Below are 22,663 nucleotides of genomic sequence, written 5' to 3'. Positions count from 1 at the left end.
GCTCTGGTCATCTATTTTTGGGTGGTTGCGTGACACTTGAGCAGGTCGCGTGATCCAAGCGAAATTTAAGAGATTGCGTAACTTTCTGCTGAACTATGCGTAGATTTGCGTTAGAGGACATAAAAGCACATGCTTTTCGTTTAAACGTTTCCTCCAGCAACAGGAAGTCAACAAGATGAAGATGAGCTAGCAGAAATGTTGCGAACATAGAAAACCACCGTGTCGCGGTTGTCAACCGCAATCGGAAATGAAAAGATGATCCAAATAGTTCATGTATCATCGGTTACAATATCTGTTTCGTACAATTGAAAATAATTAACAATTCGATAGTTGGTGTGGAATTCTAGAGCGAAAGCTTTTTCTTCTTTGCTTTCAGCACACGCATATGTCCCCTCAATGTCCACAACGTGTTATCCCTCTCGGGAAAGTATTGCAAAGAATTTATATGTGCTGCTATATTTTAGAGGCAACTCTCGTCCAATGAAACGGTTCGTTCAGGCGTGCTCCACAGAAACAGGGATTTTAAGAATGCTACCGAAAATCCTGCGCTAAAATTTCGTTTGAAAGTCCTAGGCAACATACACTTCTAAACGCTACACTGTTTAATAACAGGACTTCATCCCACTCCGATATACGGATAAACTGTCAGACGAATTGGTTGCGGAAGAATAGGTTATATAGCACCAGCTTCGAATAACACGCGCGTCATCAGTGGCTCATTGTGTTTAAAACCAATCAGCATTAAGGGGCAAGCCCATGGGATTTACCGCAATATGACTTGAGGTCAGCGGCTAAGAATATGTGAACCCCCCTATAGGATATATTGAAGGTGTGGCTTTGGCGCTTGGTGATCAGTTCTCCGGCCATTTCCGGATATCTGAGTTCGTCGGTTTCTGGCACACAGCAAGGAATAGTTTCCTTTGGTTTTAGATATGTAAGTGAAAGAGTCATGCTTCTTTTATACTCTGAGAAGGGCACTGGATACCATTTCGATCGGTTTGGAGTCGTTAATCGCTTCTCAAAGGCTGTTTCAACATCAGAATGGTTTTCAGCGATTCCAACCGACCGTGAGAGCAAATTCTTGGCGGCGGATGTTTCACAATCTGTCCCGACACACCCTAAAAGTGAAACTGAGAAATTAAATCATTAATAGGTCTTTCACTTATTTATTTAACGTTCGGATATCTGTTTTATGCTGCAGAGATGTCTCGTGAATCTTCGTTCCGACGGAGTTTCAAACTGTGTGGTTTCCATAAACTAAGTGTTTATGCTCCAGCGGTTTGTTTAAATAGTACTGAATTTGCTAGCTTTAGAACTTGCTCTCTTCACCTTTACAGAATTAATATTTTCCTAAGCGGCAGCAAACGTCTTGTTATGTGGGTACCGAGGGTAGAAAATGTGTTCATTGCTGCCTCATCCGGTACCTTCAACAGTGTTCCGTTTGTAGGGGCGCTAGCTGGCAATTTTGATTTAAATTGGGAAACGAAACCGGCAATTACTAAAAATCACGCGTTCCTCTGCAGTCTCCTCCTTGAGACTCTTCCAAATAGGAAAATAATCTTTGTTGTGGACTTCGGAATCATCGGCATTTTTTTTCTGAAAACCTGGGTGGCTTGGCGTTTCACGTCAACTTGCTATGTTTGTAATGTAAAATGTTCCTTGAGCCACAATAGCGTTATGATTCTCCGGGATGGGTGTGGAAACGCCTTTTAATGTAATCCCAACAAGTCGTGGATTTTATTAATTAAGGTGACCCGTTTTTTGCGATCACCGGCTGCTTGAATTATGAAACATTGCTCCTTCCTTCTAACTCCACCCTCAATCTTGAGAATTTTGTGTGATGTGACACATCCTTGGCACTCGGCTCTTATACACATTCGTTCCAACCTCTAGAACGAAGATTGAGTATGGGCATTTACTATTTACCTTTAGGTGAATCAGTTAACTCCGTCCAAAGTGTTGGTAAGATACAAGAGCACCTGTCAAGGTCTTACGACTTTTTAAATACTTGGTTTACGCCAAAAAGTGACAAATTTTTCCTCCTTTGTGTAAACCAAGTAGAATTACATGAGTCAAAAGGGTGAAGGAGGAAAGAGGCTGTGGGGTGTTTTTGCAATTTTGTTGGGAGAGTAAAACACAAATTTGGTTTTATGAAGCAAGTCGTTAAAGGATTGACTTGTTTGCATAGACAGGTGACATGACTGACTTTTGGAGCCTTGGCCCTTTTCCCCGAGCAAGGTTTGAGGCTCAAAACATCGTCCATTTTATCTTTTCATTGTTGCAATTTAATCATCTTGTTTTACAAACAAAAATGTTGGTTATTTGAACAAGTAACCCTTTATGCTTGTTGAAATGAAAGCAAGATTATGCTTCCTTTTTCCTCCTAATATTTGCAAAGGTTTCTCTTGAAATTTGCTCGTTTAATACCCACTATTAAAACCTAATTCTTATCCTGCTCTAGTTACTTTACTGTTGTAACCAGAGAATGTGCCATTTTCGTTCCGGAATATTTTGTTGCAACAGCAAGTAGACACCTCCTTTTACACAAGCGGATCTTGATTGGAACTCGTGGTATTAATGGTGGTTAATGTATGCGCTCCAGAGGTGCAGTTGTACCTTCATTTGATGTTTTGCTAGCTGATTTTGATACTAATGTATTGTTTTGTGCCTTGTCTTTTCACAAAGGCAACAAAGTGTTAAATGGCAGGTTGGGTGCCTGTGTTAAAACACAAGCACATATGGCAGTGGATGTTGAAACATCTGTTGCTGCAAAGAAAGGCATCCTACAGAAAATAGTGGTAGTTGCTAATCCATTAACACCTGTCCTGTAAGGGTCTTCATTGTGGTTTCGTGTTCCTCTACAACTTTACCCTTCCCAATGTTTTTGTACCACTTAAACTTTTTTGGTCATCTCCTTTACAAAAAAAGAATGCTGTCCTTCATTACATTACCAAAAATGCTAACTTTTCTTTTGGACAAGGGAACTTTTAACAATTGTTACCTCCTTTCCAAATTGATGTTTTATCACTTCAATGCAACCGCCATACAGTATGAACAAGAAACTATTTTGTTTCTGGAATGATAAGGGCAAGAAAAGAGCTAAAAATACAGTAGTGTGGGTCACTGGGCCTGTCAGATTTATTATTTCGCTTTGTCTATTGAAACTATCAAAATGTGGATGCACGCTCTTTGAACTGTGAGAAGCCTATCATGGAATATTAACCATTAAAGAGAAGAACAGATACTTTGTTTATGTGCACAATACATTGAAGCATATGTCTACAACATTTTAAATTCCTTTTCCCGTGAATCTTCCATGACTTGCGTTACATGTGAACCTAAGCAGTTACTGGTATTAGCTTAAAATAACTGGTCCCTGGTCAACCAATTTTATTACTGTGATTCACCAGTGGCGAAGATTGGTTTACATTACTCTTTAACTCAAAGAGAGATAGCCTTGGATTTTTCAACAGTATATCACTTAACCTACCCCCAATCATATAGATAGTCAAAACCTTCATAGGTATAACCCATTTCCTTCGCTTTTTGTTTGTCAGCATCATTATTTGCGATAGTTCAGATTCACATGTTGATAAGTTTTGTTTGTTAACATCTGTTAGATTTTCAATTACAAACTGGTTTGAATTGGCCTCTCCTACCTCTCTGTGTACTAGTTTCCCCTGAAGTGTAAATAGATACAATTCTTTTCTGAGGAAATAAAACAAAAAGAGAATGTAACTTACGGAACTGGTGCAGGTGTGTGTTTTTTCCCCTCATGTCCTATACTTTTTAAAGAGTAAATTATACTGCAGTACAATATTTGGAGATAACACCAAAAGATGATGACCATAAGAGTGTTTTTTAGGAGCTTGACATTCATATTTTCCCTCATTGCTTTGCAATTAAAAATAGTGCGGCTGTTGGGTCATTTCTTTTTGAAAAGAGAAGTTTCGTAAATTTCTTTTTGCCACCAATGGGGGAAGGGTTAAGTTTTAACCTTCGATTGTCCCCTTTTGAAGGTTGAGGAACCACTGACATTACAGCCATCAGAAAGAAGCTGGTGATAGTTGGTGATGGTGCTTGTGGCAAAAACCTGCCTCCTCATTGTCTTCTCCAAAGATCAATTCCGCTGAGGTTTATGTACCAACAGTTTTTTGAAAAGTAGGTAGCTGATATTGAAGTAGATGGCAATGACAGTAGAGCTGGCATTATGTGGTGATACAGCCGGGCAAGACGATTTATGACAGGCTACGCCACTTGTCGTATCCCGATACAGATGTTATTTTGATGTGCTTCTCCATTGATAGCCCTGACAGCTTAGAAAACATTCCTGAAAAATGGACTCCAGAAGTGAGGCATTTTTGCCCCAATGTCCCCATAATTCTGGTGGGTAACAAAAAGATCTCAGAAATGATGAAAAAACCAAGGCAGAATTAGCAAAGATGAAACAAGAGCCTGTGAGAACAGAAGAGGGAAATTCAATTTGTGAAAAGATCAATGCCCGTTGTTACATGGCGTGCTCATCGAAAACAAAGGAGAATGTAAGAAATGTATTTTAACCAAGCTACCAAGGCAGCTCTTGAGAAGAAGATAAACAACAGACCGAGATGGTTTAAATGTCGTCTATTGTAACTTGCATGAGGCTGTTTCAAGAAGTATACTTGAACTGAGAGTGACATCATAAGAATCTTCTCCCACTCTGTTTCTGGCTGCATTTTGAAAGTCTTATAGTTTTTGTGTGTTTCAAGAAATCGTACAGAGTTGCTTTTTGACCATGTGCAGATCTAGCTAAATTTTGATGTTGAATGATGCGGCATGCCAGGGTTGATCTTGAAATATCCGCCCAAGTTATTTTATCATACCATTATACGGGTAGTTTTTGGCACAAAAGGCTTTGCATGTGTGTTGAGCAATCTCTAAAACTTTCTGCTGTTTTTTTAAAACATGATTGGTTGTTTGAAATTTTTTGTACCGTCCATTGTTTCTACTCATCAGATAAGGCTGGAATTTAACAAATTATATTTGTCACAATTTTGGCATTATCTTTTCTGTTTTCAGTGTAATTTGATGTTACCTAGATAGGATCTAGTGCTGTTAGAGGTTTTTAATCAAACAATCATAAGTGGCAATACGTTTAGCTTGTTTGGCTTTAGCCGCAGTTTAAAATTTAATTATGCGTGCTTTTCATCAAGTAATTACTGTACACAAATAAGATGGTTTTCCTCACCATAAGCTATCAAAGAAAATGTGAGTAATGTTCACTCAAAAATATTGATAACAAAGGTTAAGTGTTTTTGTTTAATACTGCTATGAAGGCAAAAAACCTTTGTGGTACGAAGTGTTGGACATAAAATAAGAAGAAAACAAGAAAAGTTAATATAAAATAAACAAAATGTTTGTAAGCGTTATTTGGAAAGTCATCCTTTGCAGTTTCTACAATGAAATAAAACAGTTTCTTTTAATCCTCAGGTGGTGTTTCTCTCTTTGCATGAGTCTTATGTCAACTCCTATTTTTCAGCAAGGTTTCATTCCTTCTTTTCTAATATAGCGTTTTTGGCATGATTTTTACATATTGGGGATACTTTATTTCAATTGTTGTCTTATGCATTTGCATATGAATGTATATTTTATGAGAAAAACTATGAAAATTCCCTCAAGAACAGTGGTGTGGTCTGAAATGGGAAAGCAAAACGTACAAGCTGAAACCCATTGACATCGAAACCGGCCAGACTATAGTATCGTACTGTCATTTTACTCGGCAGTGGGGAATCCCTTGGAGACAATGGGTTAAATGGTCTCTTAGCTGTTTTAAAACAGTTGCGACTGTTTTTACAAGTGGCAAAGGAAGAACTAGGACCAGCAGCTATGGAGTAAAAAGTGAAGGGTTGGTAAAAAGTGGGTCATAGAAAATTCCAAGGGAAAGGGAAGGTCTAGACGGTCAGACAATAGAAAAGTCAATTATTTCTTATTCTTGGTACATTTAGGTTTCAGAAGGGAACAGTGTTAGGCCAATGATACACGGTTCAACATCTTGCAACATTTGTTGCGCAACAAATGTTGAACAATGTTGCCACAAACGTGTTGAAAATAAATAGAGCTGGTCTCTATTTTCGTTCACATTTTGTTCAACAACGTTCAACGTGTTTGAATGTCATATGTCAACATTCAACATGACACGACACCACTGTTAAACCTTCGTTGACCAAGAGCTGCAACATTTGTTGATCAACAGATTTTGAACAGTGTATCATCGGCGTTAGAAAACCGAACCCTACTTGTTTGTCAGTTGCCTGTCTGTGTAAAAAATAATGTTGGCATTGTAGGTTATTCACAACACGAGATCTTGTTAGAGTGTTTACTTTTGCTCATTTAAATTAAGCAAGTGAAAGTTCTGCTTTTGAGTAAATCTTATACAATTGTTATTCTAATATGCTATTTCCTAGTTGCGGTTTGCCTCGGTTTTAAAATGAATCTTGCTGCTCAACTATTAAAAGGGAAGAGACAGAACTCATTTCCTTTTTAGTAATGTTGTGCACCAGGACTTGCTTTGAAACTGAGGCATGCAGCAACTTGGGGTATGGGTTATTACTTTTCATGTTAAGCAAGGCAAATTGCTTCTGCTATGGATAAAAATAATGTGTGTTAGCAATCATCCTTACGCCCATTGTTACATCACCATTTTGTTAAGCGCTTAATGACTGGTGCCAAGGGAAACAGTGGGTTTTGTTTCTGGGGGAACATTGAGGGGCGAGGGGAAACCAAAACTCACTCTTTCCCGTGGGGACAGTCATGACGTTTTTTTGTTATACCTCTCAACTCAAAATAGAACAATACATCGGAATTTGCCGCTGTTTCAAAGGTGCACAACCTAATCATGTGTGCGGCGAAAGTTCAAGTTGTTGTTGGTTTTCTTGTTAGTTTTGGCACATGACACGTTCTCCTCCAATCGGAAGATGTATCTGCGTTGGGAGGTATAGCAAGGTTTCTTTTTGTATCACCTTCACTTAACTGATCATCACTGTGGCAACAAGCTTGTGGTGTTTTCTTACTATAATTTCTGGCCGATTCCCTGTGGGTAATCTGTTAAGGTTGCATTAAATAAGGCCCACTGCGGGTAATAGGAAGGTGGCAGGCTATGTGACAACTTTGTTTACCATGTAGACAGCAACTAATCAGCGCCATTTTACCACCAGTAGAGCCAGAGATCTTTTTTTTTTTGCCGAACGTGTTGAATGGTTTGATCCGGGCACTTCACGTCAATAACAAATTTGCCCCATACTTCCTCTCGTTCATTTAAAATATGGCCCTGTGTTTTTAGTGTTCAGCAAAGCAACTGTATTGGGTTATAGATTTCATCAATTACCTTAAGTACTGATCAGTCTTTTTTTCAATCTTCAAGATTCTCCAAAAAGTAAGAATCTTTGTTACTGTTTTTTCTGACAATTTGTCTACTAAAATGAATGTAGAACTCTGAATTTGTTTTGACTGCTACACATACCAGAACTGCTTCTGCATATCTATCTTAGTTTTTAAATTCTACCTTTGTTTGTAAGCCCTAAGGGATAATTCTATTTTGGTTTTGGGTGTGTCTAAACTGTTGCCATTTATCTTCTTCACTCTCCACACCAAAAATGTTTCAGTGCAGGTATTAAATCAGCCATAAATTACGGTAATGTTGTAGTCCACCCTCCCTTGTATTTCAATAACTGTTGCCCAGCAGTGGGTGATAATAATTATTTTCTGCAGCCAGTTGGCAACTCCTAACATTGATTTCTACTTCCTGGTTGTCAATTATAACCTTTTTACACATAATGAACTGGGTTTCAAAGGTTACAGATTGTGCTTGGTAAACTGAGATGCCTCCTTAAAGAGCCAAGACAATAAGATTTTTATCTGCTAGGGAGTCTCCCCCTCCTTCATCATTCTCCAATCTACAGTTTAAATGGGTTCCAGTGTTGTAGGTGGTCTATAGAGACCAAATAAGTACATTAAATTAACCTATTCCTGAGATTTTCTCAAAAGCAGTGGCCCGAGTACAGAGTAAATGTAATGGGATATGTTGCATTTGGTGCCGACTTTGGTCCCAATTTTTACAACTACACTTGAGTGGTTTGAACTCAGTGTATCAGCATAACCTGACAAGTTAAGATTAGTCCCAAGAAGTGTACATTGACATTTCGACAACCTGATTGGTCCTAGAAACCCTAATCTTATTGGTGGCTGTCTAGGCTGGGAAGACTGGTTTTGTCCCGTAGCCTGTGGAATCTTCTGTTATTGTTTTGCTGTTCTGTTGGTTGTGTCAAAAGCTTGTTTTGGATGGTGCAAGTTGTAGTTGTATAATGGTATTGGTTGGCGCGTGCACCAGTAAGCTGGTTTACTAACTTAAGGCAAATCTCCACTTACCCGTATCCAACTACTACTGGCACCATACAAACGACTTTTTGACAAACCACACAAAAGTCAAGAGGGTCAAAGACTCCACTCACATTAAATTACATTCATTGTTTCATCACAGGTCAAAGGTTAATTGATCATGACAGCCCCAGGGAGAAGTTGGTGCAGAGTTGGTGCTGGTGCTTGTTGGGAAACACCTGTCTCCTCATTGTATTCCCTCTAAAGATCGTTTCCCTGAAGTTTATTTACCAACAGTTTTTGAAAATTACTTAGCTGATATTGAAGTTGACAACAAGACCTGTAGAGCTTGCTTTATGGGATACTGCAGGACAAGAAGATTATGGACAGGCTACGACCCTTTTCATATCCTGACAACCGATGTTATTCCTGATGTGCTTCTCCATTGACAGTCCAGACAGTTTAGAAAACATACCTGAAACATGGACTCCTGAGGTCGGCGTTTTTGCCCCAATGTCCCTCATAATTCCTGGTCGGTAACAAAAAGGATCTGAGAAATGTCGAGGGCACAACGCGAGAATTGGCCAAGATGAAACATGAGCCGGGGGGGTGGAAAGCTGAAGGAGGGAGCAACTATGGGTGACAAGATCAATGCCCATTGCTACATGGACATGCTCTGCCACAACACAGGAGGGTGTGAGGGAATGTATTCAAAGAGGCCACAAAAGCAGCGACTGGAAACCAAGACGGGGAGAGGTTGGAAGGAAAAACTGCTGTATATTGTAAAAATGTCTGAAGTTGCCCACAGAACTTTGCTGTACTAAGATATTCACAAGTTGAAGGAGTAAGTTCATTCTCACACCCGAACTTCGTGATGTGTGTAGATTGATTGGGTGCGAGACTTTTGCTTCCTCGATCAAGAATTAGGTCCTTATGGTCAATTATTAGAGTGGAATGTTTGGCAAATTAATGTAACCCGTACACCACACCGTAGGAATCAAGTTAATGGTTAGGGGTGGCCTACCTACTGATTGCCATATCAGTTTGTTTACAATTTTCATTTTCACATTCAAATGGTGTTGTTTAGAAAATATCTACACCCTCCTCCCCTTCCCTAGGAAATCTTATTTATCCTATTCTCTCACCTGCTCATAAATATCTTAATTTTTGGCGAAACCAATTGGAACAGTAGGCCATTTTCAAAATAACAAATATTCAGCTTGATAGTGAGGCAGTGACGACCAAAACCAATATGCACCGACTTTGGAATTGTCTTTGTTTTGGGAAACCTCTCTTTCACCGTGAATTTTAATATATCGAAAAAGGTCTATCAAACCCTTTGGTTTATCTCCACTTTAGATTGTTTGTTGAGAAATTTAGGAAGCTGGTGTGGATTTTTTCATTACTATTAAGGAACAGCTTGAGATGTCCACTAATGTATACAAGTTCTGAGGTTAAGTGAAAGAATTCTTGATTTCATCTGTGAGAGTTAATGTTTTGCTTCATTGGGGCCATGGGGCTAAATGTGAAGATAATGCCAAGTATCCTTGCTGTCACAATTCTGTTAAACGTACGGGGATGTATAGCCTGTTTAGATTAGAGTCATTCTGTGTCATAACAAATAGCAATAGATAGATAGTTTTCTCTTTGTCTCCAAAATGGAAAATAAAAGATTTTGCCAAATTCAGGGACAAGTGTCCCCTGCCTCCACAACTCTTTATGTAGTGGGAAAACAGTAGGAACGAAATATTCCCGCGTTTTTAGTGTGAAAATTCTGGATTGGTTTCTCCTCTTATCTTTTGCTCCTTTTGCACAACCCTTTGCCATTTGTTTTAGTAAATAGACCAATTCGGCTAACGCAATGTTGTACCCAATTCAATTTCTCAGGGTTAAGATGCTTTGTGTTAAATTGCATTTTACATGATAAATGTATACTGGAATATTTGGAAAAAAAACGTTTTTATTCCCAAAAAAGGATCTGAATTGGGTAGAACATTGAGTTAGCCTGCAAATTGGTCCTATTAAAGACAATCTTATTCATCTTTTACTGAAGAGGCATCGCCAAGTCAAGTTTGTTGTATCTTTTAGTCCATTGTTGCCCTGGTTGAGGGCCTCTGGGGACCAGATTGTGTCTTCCATATTTGTAATATTTTCGCTAAGATTATATCAAAAAAATTTTGAAACATTGGCTCAATAAAACAAGTCTGTAATAATAGAGTTGTTAGGATAATGAGCCTCAACAAGGGCCCCAATCAAAGTTTTTTGTTAATTCTACCCTAATACTATGATTGGTGGGTAATTTTGAATGTCGTAAAAATAGTTGAAGGACCAGGCTGAGGGCGATGTGTTAGTGTAGTAGGTATTTGTCTTAGGCAATGTTGCGCGTAAAGGATGAGTTATTAGCGTTTGTCGCTTGAGTGACTCTGGTGTTAACGGTTGGTCTTGGGCAGTTTTGGCTAACAACGGATCCACTGATTGTGTTAAATTACTTTGTTTCTTTAATCAATGAAACAGGGAAGCTGGCAATAAAGTGTGTCTCAAGTCTTTGCTATCTACCTTTTGCATTTAAAATTATCTGGCTTTGCGGAAATCCCGAATGCCACAGGGAGTGTGGTCACACATGGCATCTATTTCTTGGGAGCTGTCATACAGATAACTTATCGATGACAATCTGGGTATTAATGATCCTAGTAAAGTTTATTCTGTCTGAACCTAACCCTTTCTCCAAGTGATTTTCTTTCACACTAAACATTGTGAGTTAAGTCATGATGTGTAACAGATGCCGGTGGTTTATGATACATGAGGGAATTTTTTAACGAAGTAACTACTAAAGTTTTTCATCAATGTAATGTATTTCTTTTTTTGTCCATTTCTTTTTTCTGTCCCATCCAATTCATTTAATTTTTCCTTTTTTCTAAGGAGTTTATCGTCCCCCCTTTGAATTGACTTGCCTATTTAAAAAAATGTGATTCAATTCCTGTCCTTAAAATAGTCCCAGAATCTTTTTGTCGGGACATTTACCACTGTACTCATTTTTTGCCACTTACTGTGTAGGGCAGCGGGCCGGAGCAGTGAAATGTTACAAAGTGCCACTATGCTCAAATTTTTACCTCTTGATTTTTTAGGCCACCAATATCACAAAGGTATTCTATGAAAGAATGAAAATGCACGTTTACCCATTTGCAAATACCTGCATTAGTTCTGGAGATAAAAGTTTGAAAAATGTGTACAATATGCAAATTGAGATGGGACCTGATGATGTCATTCAAGTATATAAATAGAGCTATCTTCGCCCATATTTGCAGCGTCAAGACCATTGAAACTTGGTAGGCTAATAGTTTTTCTACAGAAAACACACAAACTACGGCTGTAAACATTGTGTTCCCATGGCAACTCACTCTTTTCCAGTCCCCACCCACTTGATCTCAATATTGTAAGTGATTTTCAGCTCGAAAAACGTTTATTTAAACAAGGCCACAAACTTCGAGCTAAACATATTTATATGCTTGTTGGATTCATGTATATGAGGCAACCATTTTGCAAATATGGACATTGAAACGCCAAGGTGGCCAGAAATGCCTCTAAGTATTGGAGAGGTCTGGAAACCCCAGTATGTTGCCATGGTAAAACGAAACTGTTTAGCTCAAATTGTTGGAGCACATTTAGTAGAATCTTACTGCAAAGAATCAAAAACATTTCTGATGCAAAATTTGGCTGAGATATCCTTTTTCATCATATTTGCTCAAAATTTGGTTGGCGTTTATTAGGGCATAACTTGGCTAATTTGCAATTTTTTTAAAATTGGAATATCTCTGGAAACAAAAAGAGAGTATTTGAAAATATGTAATCAGAGCATTTTTTCTTCTCATGCAGGCTACTTATTTATGTCTTAAAATGGTCTTCGATAGAAAAGATGCCCCGGTGACTTTTTCGTCAGAGATGGTGCTGAGCTACAAGAGAGGTAGAGACAGAAGAGACCCTGGAAACAAGTTTTGGCGAAACAGCTACTCCCGGCCACTCAACCCTCATGTGAATTCACCGTGTATCGAATCTGGCCTAGTTTGGCCCCCCCATGGCCACATTGTTCCAATAAATTTTGCCTCATTTGTACAGCTCAGAAGAGGTCGTATTAAAGAGAGGTCCATGACTCGTCCCCTGTTTTTAAACAGGTGGGTATCGTACCTGGCAGCCTGGCCTGTGTTCACGTTGTTGACAGAAATTAAGTTAATTTGTTCGATATATTTGGCCAGCGAATCGAATCGGAAGGAAAGGGGCATCACCGTACCGGAAGTCCAACGCTCTTACTCGCAGCCATATTAGGAAACCATTGTTCTCCAAAGTTGGCGCCGGTGATTCTACTTTCTGATTGGCTGTTCTATCTAAGCCCTGTTAATACACAACGCTGAACAAACACGACAAGGGTAAGACGAACACTTGGGCATGGAAAGGGTTGAGCATTTCTTCTCAGCGTTTACAACTTCTTTTTCGAAGGTTATGGAAGAGAAGGCTCAGACAAAAGAAGCCCTGTTAAGTGAGTATCCTATGGTGTTGGAAGGGAGGGACAGATTCTTTCTTTGAAACGTCCTTGAATCAACTAGGCTTAAATTGATTTTGCCTAAGTGGGCTTTGCTGAGGATGATCTGTTCAGCTTGATGTTTGGAAGACAAACTTTAAACGTTTCCTCTTTTAAGCTCGTCATATATTTACCTTATGAGGGACTTATAATTTAAATAAAATCGTCAGTTTTGAGTCAATCACTAAAAGAATATATACTTTTCGTCCCAGACATCAGAGATTTGAATGGGTCGTAAGATATGATCGATTTCAAGGGGGGTAATGCATAACCTTAAAACGCCATGTGCTTGAGATTTTTCAAGGTGTTTTGAGCTGTTTATTGTTACCGTATCTCAGGATGCAGTAAGGTGTTTACGACACACAGCATGGATGAAAATTATTGGGATTGCAGTGTTTGTTACATACAGAAACGGCGCAGAAGCTTTCAAATGTGCTATGTGTGATGTCAGGAAGGTGGACTTCTACATAGGTATAAACGCGTGGCCAGCTTAGCGGTTGTTTTTTAGCTTATTGTAATGTTTTTTAGAGGTCAAAAACGGAACTTACTCCTCTTAGGCCATGTTTTTGTTGATTACGAAGTGGTTTATGTTCAGATGAAAAACAAAAAAAAGAGACCCTTGGGACAGAGACATTGCAACCACCAGAAACGCAAGGTTGATCTGGGTTGCAACTAACAACACTATATGATGATTCCAGGCGCATGTGCTTTTCACAATGTATTCCACTAATGCAAAACAGATCAGCGAGAAAGAAGTTTGAAATATTTGTGGTAACGTTTGTGGTCAGACTTCGCAATATTTCTTTTGATCTCAAAACAGGTCTGTTTTGCAGGTCACATTGTACAGAGTACATGGTTGAACACTTCCCACCCGAGAGTATTTTGCTCTGTCTAACTCCGGACGATTTTACTCGTCCAAATAGGGGGGTGCCTTGACCCACTCTACCCAATCACGAAAAGAATGATCTGGCATCCATATATGAATCAGACGGATGGATCCTTTGTTGCCATTAGGTTTATTAAAAAAAAGTTCAAGTGTCATGTTTTGCATCTGTTATTTCCTCGGTTCTTCGTTTTCACTCAACTTATTAGCAAAAAAGCTTTTTACTTCTCGTGAGTGAAGCAAGATAAAATGGTTGCATAAAAGTTTAATCCAATGATTGTGTAACATCTTGGCCAGTTTTGTTTTCTGGAAACCGAAACATGGCTTTGGATGATGTATAGCAGTATAAACAAACTCATCAGTCTTATCAAATAACCCAACCCTAAAGAAAAAAATCATAAAGCCTGCTCTCCATGCATCCTCTTGAGGCACTTTCCTCTTTCGTTTTTAGGAAAAAACATGGATTTTAGGAGAATCTGTTATTCAGATTAGCACCAACACCCATTTAGTTAAAAGCAAGGTTTTATGAGCTTCTCTTTCTTCGTAAACTCTTGAGGCTAACTGACCTTTGTCAACTAATACCTTTAGCAAACCAAACCGTACAGGTCAGAAGGAGAAGCAATCAAATCCTTACGTTTTTGGATTTATTTCTATTTTGTTCAACGCAGTGTTAATAATTGCAACTTATTGTTAGTGCTTTTTGGTGCAAAGTTTACATTTGCTCAATGCCAACAATCCTTTTCCTTTAGTGCTACAAACCAAAGTTAACCATTTTATACAGGATGTCCTATGTACATTTCCTGTCTAAACCGGAGATAGTTATCTTCTTGATATAAGGTCGCTGTTTCATGAAAGAAATTGCTTCATTTTGGTGAATCAACATAGCCCACTCCTGCTTAAATATGACTGTAATGTCCCACTCTGATCGGTTTATAAGACCACGGATTACACGCATAAACGACAAATTGAACCAGGGAAGGAAAAGAAAAGAAAGGATGGAAGTGGGTTGAAACTTAGAAAAAGTGTTTCATTTCAAAAGATACGTATTTGTAAAGAACAGGTTGTTCATTTGTTTTTTTTTAGAAGGGCAAAACAAAAAAACAAATTTTTTCCCCCCTCAGAGTGGAAGACTCCATGATACGGATCAACCCTTTTGTTTCAATAAGCAACAACAACTGTGGTTTTTCTCACACAGTCTTGTTTAGTTAAGTATCATTGTGATTTACCCCTCAATGGATGAAAGGCAGCCCTTCTTGCATGCTAAAAGTAATACGGAGGGTAAGGAGTCACTGCCCTAATTCAACAAAAACTGCGCCTACACTACATCGTCCAAGCTTTTAAAGACAAACTTAAATCCTAATATATATAACATATACTAATAGTCCCGAAAAAAAGGAAGGGACTTTATTTAAGTGTCTAGTCCTTCTAGCGCTGGAGCACTAATTGGGGACACTGTAAACTGAAATTAACAATTGACACAAATCAAGTCAAAAATGTTGGTTTTTGATGAGAGTGGAACCATTCAATTCTTGGAATACAGTTTTACGCTTCCGCTCGAACAGGAGCTCAAGAGGACTTACTTCAAGTTGTACCTTGTGGGGTTGTTTTTTGCATGGTGAGGAATGCTTCAATCTCTTTCCTCTAGTCTTTCTTCTTAATTTGAGCAATCTTTAGCCTCTTGAGTAGAGAACGGTTGGGTCACTCTACTTCCTTTTCTTTGTGGCCAAAGAGGTGTTACTCTTCTATGGTCCATACCCTCTTTTTCTTCAGAGCTTCGGACATTCTCAGCTTGCACCTTGTGGCCCCAGTCTGTAAGCAATACTCACTGGTAGTCCCCTGAGTAATAACTCATGTTCTTGAGGCTCTCAGTTTTATTTGCCGAATCTCTCAGCATCCTTGCATCACAATTTGGGTACCAAACTTTGGTGCAAAGTCTGCACGGCCATTGCCATGATCCATGGGTGACTCTCTTGGGCAAGTTCCAGTACTTCTTCTCACAAACTTGAACGGATACCGATTTACGCTCCTCTCAGTACCAATTACTTTTCTATTGACTGAGAGCTCACTCCTAATCATCAGGTACCTTCTGGTTCGCAAGCTGTTGCCACCCTTCATTTTTAAATCATTTTATCACATTTGACAGCTCTTCGTCAAGTTCCCTGATGTGGGTGTACCGCTTACGTAGACAAGGATTGGGGAGTTGAAGATTTCTATAACAAACCTCACATGCTTTGGGAGCACAGCTTTCTACAAGTTTGGGTGGCATCAGCGGTGAGACGAGATAAGGTGTGGGCAATGTTTTCTTTCCCTGGTTGTGCCTCAAAGTGAAATGATGGGACTGAAGCTTTTAACACCCACCGACTGACTCTTGCGCTTTGGGTTGATTTCCTTAGAGTAGATAAACTCTAACAGCTTTGAATGATCTGTTAGAGATGCAAAGGCTGTTCTATTAAGTACATGAGCCTGGCGTCCACATGCCACCACAATGCCCGGAACTTCTTGATCAGTTTGTGAATAGTGGCCTTTCAACATCCGTCCGGCTTCTGCTTGTAAAGCTAAATCACTAGCCCTTTCACCATCACTTCCCATCAAAATGCGCCAAGGCTTACCGTGCTGGTGTCAGTTACAAGACTTTTTTCAAATAATTGTCTTAAATATCCGAGGGTCTCTGTGTTTCCTAGCCCCCTTTTTAACTCGATGAATGCTGTCTTGTTCCTTACCCCTTGAAATTGAACTTCTTTCCTCGTTAGTTTTCTTAGAGGCTCTGATAATTATGGTAGCCAAATCAGGTAGTTAATGACTTTGCACAGAAGTTCAAGGGCCTAACAAGCCTGTGCACCTCCGCTGCTAAACTCTGGTTGTCTGGCTTTTTGATGATTGCCTCTACTTTGCCCCAGTGCCCCATAATCCTCAAGCTCAGACATACCGGTATGAAATAATTATGCACTTCTGTTTTTTACATGTCAAACCCTTTTCCTGGATCCTTTCTAAGGCCTTTCCAAGTCACTTGTCATGGTCCTCAGTCATCTTTCCATGCACTATGATGTCATTGTGAATGTTAAGTCTTCATCCCTTTGCGACCCGCCAAGACTTGTTGTATCACTTGCTGGGTACAATCTCTGGATCACAGAACATCAATCGGCTATTCCTAAGGAGTCCCTTGTGTGTAGCATATGTAGTATTTGGCCGTGGAATCTTCACTTGATTCATACCTGGTGAATAGCCCACTCAACATCTATGTTTAGTGAAGACTGTACTCCCCATTTAGATCATGGCCAGCTTCATCTACTGTGGGAATGGGTCGTTCTCTTTTTGACTGCACTGGTCACTTGCCTCATACCAACACATAGGCAAAACTTCTTTTAGACTAGTTTATCCACATGCAGGGGGACCCAAGAAACATGTGTGTCATAAATTTTGTTTGGTTTTACTTTTAGAGAAACCAAAACTAAATTCGCAGTTAGTTGCCCAAACAGTAGCACAACAGTTTGTCACATCACCACCCCCTTTAAAGAAGGTGATGACAAGGACTCCATTCAAAAAATCAAGGTATAGTTATAGCCAATCATTTTGTTCTAAAGTATTTTGTTTGCCTTCCTATTTCAAATATGGACTGTCCGGTAAGGAAGTCCTTTGCTTTCTTTTTCATTTCTAGGCCGCAAGCTAAAAATGTGGATAGAAGCAGTGCACAACACATGGCTGTTACCGTAGGAAGCATAACAGTGATTATAACAGACTATAAACTTTTAAAACCAGAGAATTCACCGGCAGTAACTCCCATATCGGAATTCTCCAGGTCCCACATCTAGAAGACCATGAGGATAATCCGGTCCATCATATGGCACGGAGCATTAGTAATGGTGTTAGTTTTATCAGGAGGACTAGTTCATGACAAACGGGTTCTTAGGTCATTTGTTGATTAGTAGTGTTTTTACAGGATTTCTAGGTGCAGTAAATACAGGTAGTAGGGAAAGCCTACATAGCTTGGTTCACTCAGTGACACAAATGCAAGCATGAGATTATGATTTTAGAGAACAGAGTAAATTATAGAGGCAGAGATGCTGTAAATTCTCAATAAAATCATGCATATAACAATGCAAAAGGGCACTGTCATGGCATTTGTATTGGTGTCTGGTGAATCAAGGTGTTTAAAGGTGAAATTTTATGGCTTCCAAATTATTCCCTAAATTTCACATTTAAAAAGCTTTGATTCACATTCAAATCAGTTCTACATCAAGTTTTTTTGCATGACTTCAATTAATTCAGAGCAAGAGAATTAGCCAAAATTAATGAATTGTCAACTTCACACAAATTTCAAAATTATTGAATTTTGTTTAAGAAAAACTTCAAAACAATCACCCTATGTCTTTCAAGTTTAAGTTCGCGCTCAATTCTTTTTTTGGCATTCATAAACAAAACAGGCCTAAAATAGTTTGTGTGGTAAAGTAGTAATTTCAAAGATTCAATCAGTTTCGCTATTCTTTTGTTGTTACCAACAGCAAAGTGTTGTGTCAGTGTTTTACCAACATACACATGACAGTATCCCATCGTAAAGGGAAATCATGTGATTTTCTCATGCAGTCATTTATTAAACAGTGCAGTTATTATAAGAACTGGATCAAAAGCATGGTCTGCACACTATTGGTGCTCGCAGATATTGAAGGTAAATTTCATTGGAAGTCTGACTCTTTCTCATATGCCAGTGTTTTGGAGCTCACAGTCCTGTTACTATGTCAAATTTATTCTTATATAAGAAGTACGGGACGGTATGTTATGCTTACTTTTCCCCATTGCTGGCAGCCACCTAGGTTTTTTGGAAAGTTTATAAACATCCACGGGAGGGCAAACAAGATTCAAGGAAATTCCTGCCCAGTTTTTTTTATCCAACTCCGTTTTTATAGTAAAAATGGCTTGGCCCCCATAAGAGCCTTCCAAATGAAGCTTTAGGCAGCATTGGGTTCTCATTTTTCATTGTGTTGTCATTTCTTGCACCCAGATTTTCTTTGGTGGTAGATAACGAGTTTCCTGTGGTTTGGTCCAAGAGATGCCGGCTTTTTATTGAGCCCTTTGGTATATTTCTTAAATCCTAAGATGTGCAAATTGTTATTTCTCTATTACAAATGTCTATTAATCCCGGTCCAAACATGCAAGAGTGTATTTGTGCTTAAGAATTTTTTTTGGCTGTTATAATTTACATAAAAGAAAATTATACCGGTATGTTACCATGCAGTTAATTCTGGCAAACAGCAATGTCAGGATTTGTCCTAATTCTGATCAATGACAGTGGAAAAGGCTATAACATTACTATAATGATGAAATTGTGTTTTTAGAAAGTTTACGACTCAGTTATCAGAGTATTTAACAGTTTTAAAACAATTTTGATCTTTTTTTACTAAACCTGGTCAATTCACCAATGTTGCTAGTGGTAGTTTGAAACTAGATGTGGTAGGTCAGAATAGATAATTTATTGGTAATCAAAGTCATGCCAAAAAAGAGGACATGTTTATTTTTACATTGGTAAACAGGTCAAGGGTCTTGACAAACTGAGAGCCAAGCCAAGTCTTGCATTTTAAGTCTAGCACACCATGTCAAATAGCGCTTATAAACAGTCTAAGCGCCCCATTTAAAATGTTTTAGCTCTCAATAACTGCATGCGACTTGCATGTTGACTTGCATATTATACACACTACAAGGGGCAAAATGTTTATCATCAAAAGAAGTGTTACCAAGATGGGGATGCAACCTCAAGGGTCAAAAACCTTAACAAATCTGAGACCTGATTGGACAAATCAATGGGATAGTCTTTTGAAAATGGACAGAGACCTAGTGGTACAGACAGAGTACACCCTGCCTTTAAAACCATACTCTTAAGTTACTTGCTTTTAAGGGCAACAATAAGGGTATTCTTATTACTTATAACATTCTTTCAATCAGCCTTTAAGGTTGCTTTAATTACTAGCTTTAATGCAAATTTGTAGCTGTAATTAAATAATATTTGATATTGTACAGTGTAATTTGTTTAGAAAAACAAACTGACGAGACGTTGAAATAGGCGATTATAGACTGTTGTCTTCTAGGAGAATGCATTGCTTGCCCATCTCTGAGGGTGGAAAAATGGAGTTATGATCACATTTCACGGAAAGAATAACAGTCCTTTCACATCCATTAAATAACGCCAGACAAGTGGAAAATTAAAAGAAAAACCTCCCCTTCACCGAGACTAGAACAGTTATTTCTTGTTTTCACGGAAAATAAACTTTGCAAAATCCTGCTTCACAAGTACGATGGAAATCATGATTCATAAGGAAAAACTAGCTCTTTCCCATTTCACGGAACGGTATAAAAAAAGGGCCAATCACGAGTCTCGAAAATACCCTTTACCTTCCTCATATTTGTGCAGGAAGTAGGACTTATTTTTCTTTTTACAATCTCCCAACAATGAATGTTGACACAATTAATTGAAATTATTAGATCATTTTAGTCACCATCTGTCTTCTCATTGGCTAATCCTACAGTTAATTCTGGGAAATAGCGCAACCTACAGATTGATTCACTAATCTGTGCCTACAGATTAGTAAATAATCTGTAGGTTGCACATGCAATCCCATATTTTCCAAGAGCAATGTGTTTGAAAATAAACTGTGATCGCTGTGATAGTTGCGTTTGTCATTATTTTCTGAAAACATATGTATAATAAAACATTATTAGATTCGGTTTTTGTGAGATCCTTAATAATCCAAGGTCGAGGTAAGTGTTATCAGCGAAGGCTGATGCCTGATAACACTAACCAAGACCCTTGTGTATGTCTTATATCGACAAACAACCGAATCTAATAATTGGTTATAATCTGGCCTAGAGACTTATGCATCTTTTGCAGATAGCTCTGCATAAACTTAAAAAAGATTTGTCTAATGCTAAACAGTACATAAAAGTCATGTCCTATCATGGGATAGCAGTGCTCTCCAAGTTGCTGCTTGCTGAGCTCTATTGCATTGCATGTGGTTTTATTGGTGTCAATGCCTTAATCTTTTTTCCATTTAATAGTCTAATATGAACATTGAATAAATTGTTATATGTTTACATTAGACTTGCAATATGTGAGAAGTACTCTTCGGCATCATTCATAACCTTACATAGTGTGTTTTATTACCCTAAGTAGTATTTCTGCAGTCCATGTCAATTTTATCTGAAGCACTAACTGAAAAATTCAGGAAGTCTCTTCTCTTTGACTGATATGAGTATTATAAAGTTGGATTTTTAAAATGCCTTGAGTAAAAACGTTTCCAAAATTAATGATCTTTTGGGCGATGAAATAATAGTTTTTTATACTACAGTAATTCCAATCAACTCTGCACTGAAATGAGAAGGGAGACTTCTCATTCAATTCTGAAGATTTAAGAGCCATTTATAAGAAAATCACTGTGAGTATGATTTGAAAACTTGTCTTCAATCACTAGCGTTTAGTACACTGTTCTAAATTGGATGCAGGATCCTGCTATAAATATAACATAATAAAGTCAAACTTCAATCCACGACTCGTGAGGAGTGTGGCAATTAGGCCAAACAATGGAGAGTCTAGAATTATTGAAAATATAAGATATTAATGGCATCCAAGTAGAACTTTCTCATTTAAAAACAGTTGGATTTCAGAGTAAAATTTCACTCAGCAGCACAACACTTCGTAATCAATCCAATGTATGAGCTGGTCAAGTGGACACAAACCCCAACAGCTGATGATAATAAGTAGCATTAAATATCCTCAATTTTTCTTAAGCCATAGCTATCACACTGTTTACATGTATACTACCTAAACTAATCATGCCAACTTGTCCTGGTTTTGGCCTGCCAAATGGCCAACAGTAACCTACCAAAGTTTTTCTTTGAGAGAATTACACCTTTAATCAAAAGGAGCAAATTTTTCCCTGTTACCCACTTAAACACCAAAAAAACACTGTAAAAGAATTTTGTATTTTTGTCTTGAGCACGTCGGTTTTGTCTGCGTGCACCTCACCCTTGGAAAGTGCACTAAACAAATTTTATTGACGATGACTGAATTATCAGTTACTAAACTTTCACCAGGAATTACCGCTTTTGTATGGTTAAATTGTATTTCAAGTCTACACCTTTATTAGAATATAATGGTTCGTTGACCACCTATCAGACCCTTTTTGTCTTTTCTACACATCAATCCTTGTTCTCTCTCTGACCTAAGACATTGATAACTATTTATCCCTACTATCTCTAGGGTCTGATTTCACCTCCGTTTCATTGCTAACTGAATCACTGCATCCGATCCCAAATCGTCATCACTATCACGTGACACCTCTCTCCTGTTTGCCATTACATCATAATCTTGCCAACTTTTGATGACAGGGCTGAAATTGAAAAAAAATGGCATCATCAGCTTTGCCAACTTTGATGACAGAAAGAAAATGACAATTGTTATGATGGTGCAGTGCTCCAGATAAAGTCATGGTTCCTTGGCCAGAATATACATAACCAGCAAATTACGAGAATGGCATATATAAGTACAGAGACCCTCTAGTACTGCGCCGTGCTCGTCTGCCTTTTTTGTCGGCACCCTACCTCTCACCGTTTGCTTTGGAATCATGTGGAGTGACTAACGCACTATAAGCATGCCTTTATATCCAAGTCTGTACACTGCAGTATTTGATTTTGTGGTAAAAGCCTTCCAACGCTGACTGTGTCAGGGTCATCGCTGTAATGAGTTGAGCACCATATTGGCTCTCTAATACACTCCACAGTTTCTTTTCTTTGGGGCCTCGTGGTGACCCCATCCTCATCTCAAACAAGCATTAGTAGATTTTGTTCCTAAAGTTTTTTTTCAAAAGCAC

At 38.5% G+C, this 22,663-nt stretch overlaps 3 pseudogenes; all 3 read left to right on the top strand.

The window, feature by feature from the left end:
* Nucleotides 1-1,907: 1,907 nt before the first annotated feature.
* LOC137990064 (ras-like GTP-binding protein RHO) lies at nt 1,908-4,632 on the top strand (annotated as a pseudogene).
* A 2,242-nt stretch (nt 4,633-6,874) lies between these two features.
* On the top strand, nt 6,875-9,138 carry LOC137990061 (rho-related GTP-binding protein RhoA-A-like; annotated as a pseudogene).
* A 2,759-nt stretch (nt 9,139-11,897) lies between these two features.
* LOC137990063 (YY1-associated factor 2-like) lies at nt 11,898-17,627 on the top strand (annotated as a pseudogene).
* The last annotated feature ends 5,036 nt before the right edge of the window (nt 17,628-22,663 follow it).

This window comes from Montipora foliosa, unplaced genomic scaffold (genome assembly GCF_036669935.1).
Source record: "Montipora foliosa isolate CH-2021 unplaced genomic scaffold, ASM3666993v2 scaffold_52, whole genome shotgun sequence".
Lineage (NCBI taxonomy): Eukaryota > Metazoa > Cnidaria > Anthozoa > Scleractinia > Acroporidae > Montipora > Montipora foliosa.
Note: the sequence above shows the minus strand (reverse complement) of the source record. Positions and strands in the feature narration are given on the sequence as shown.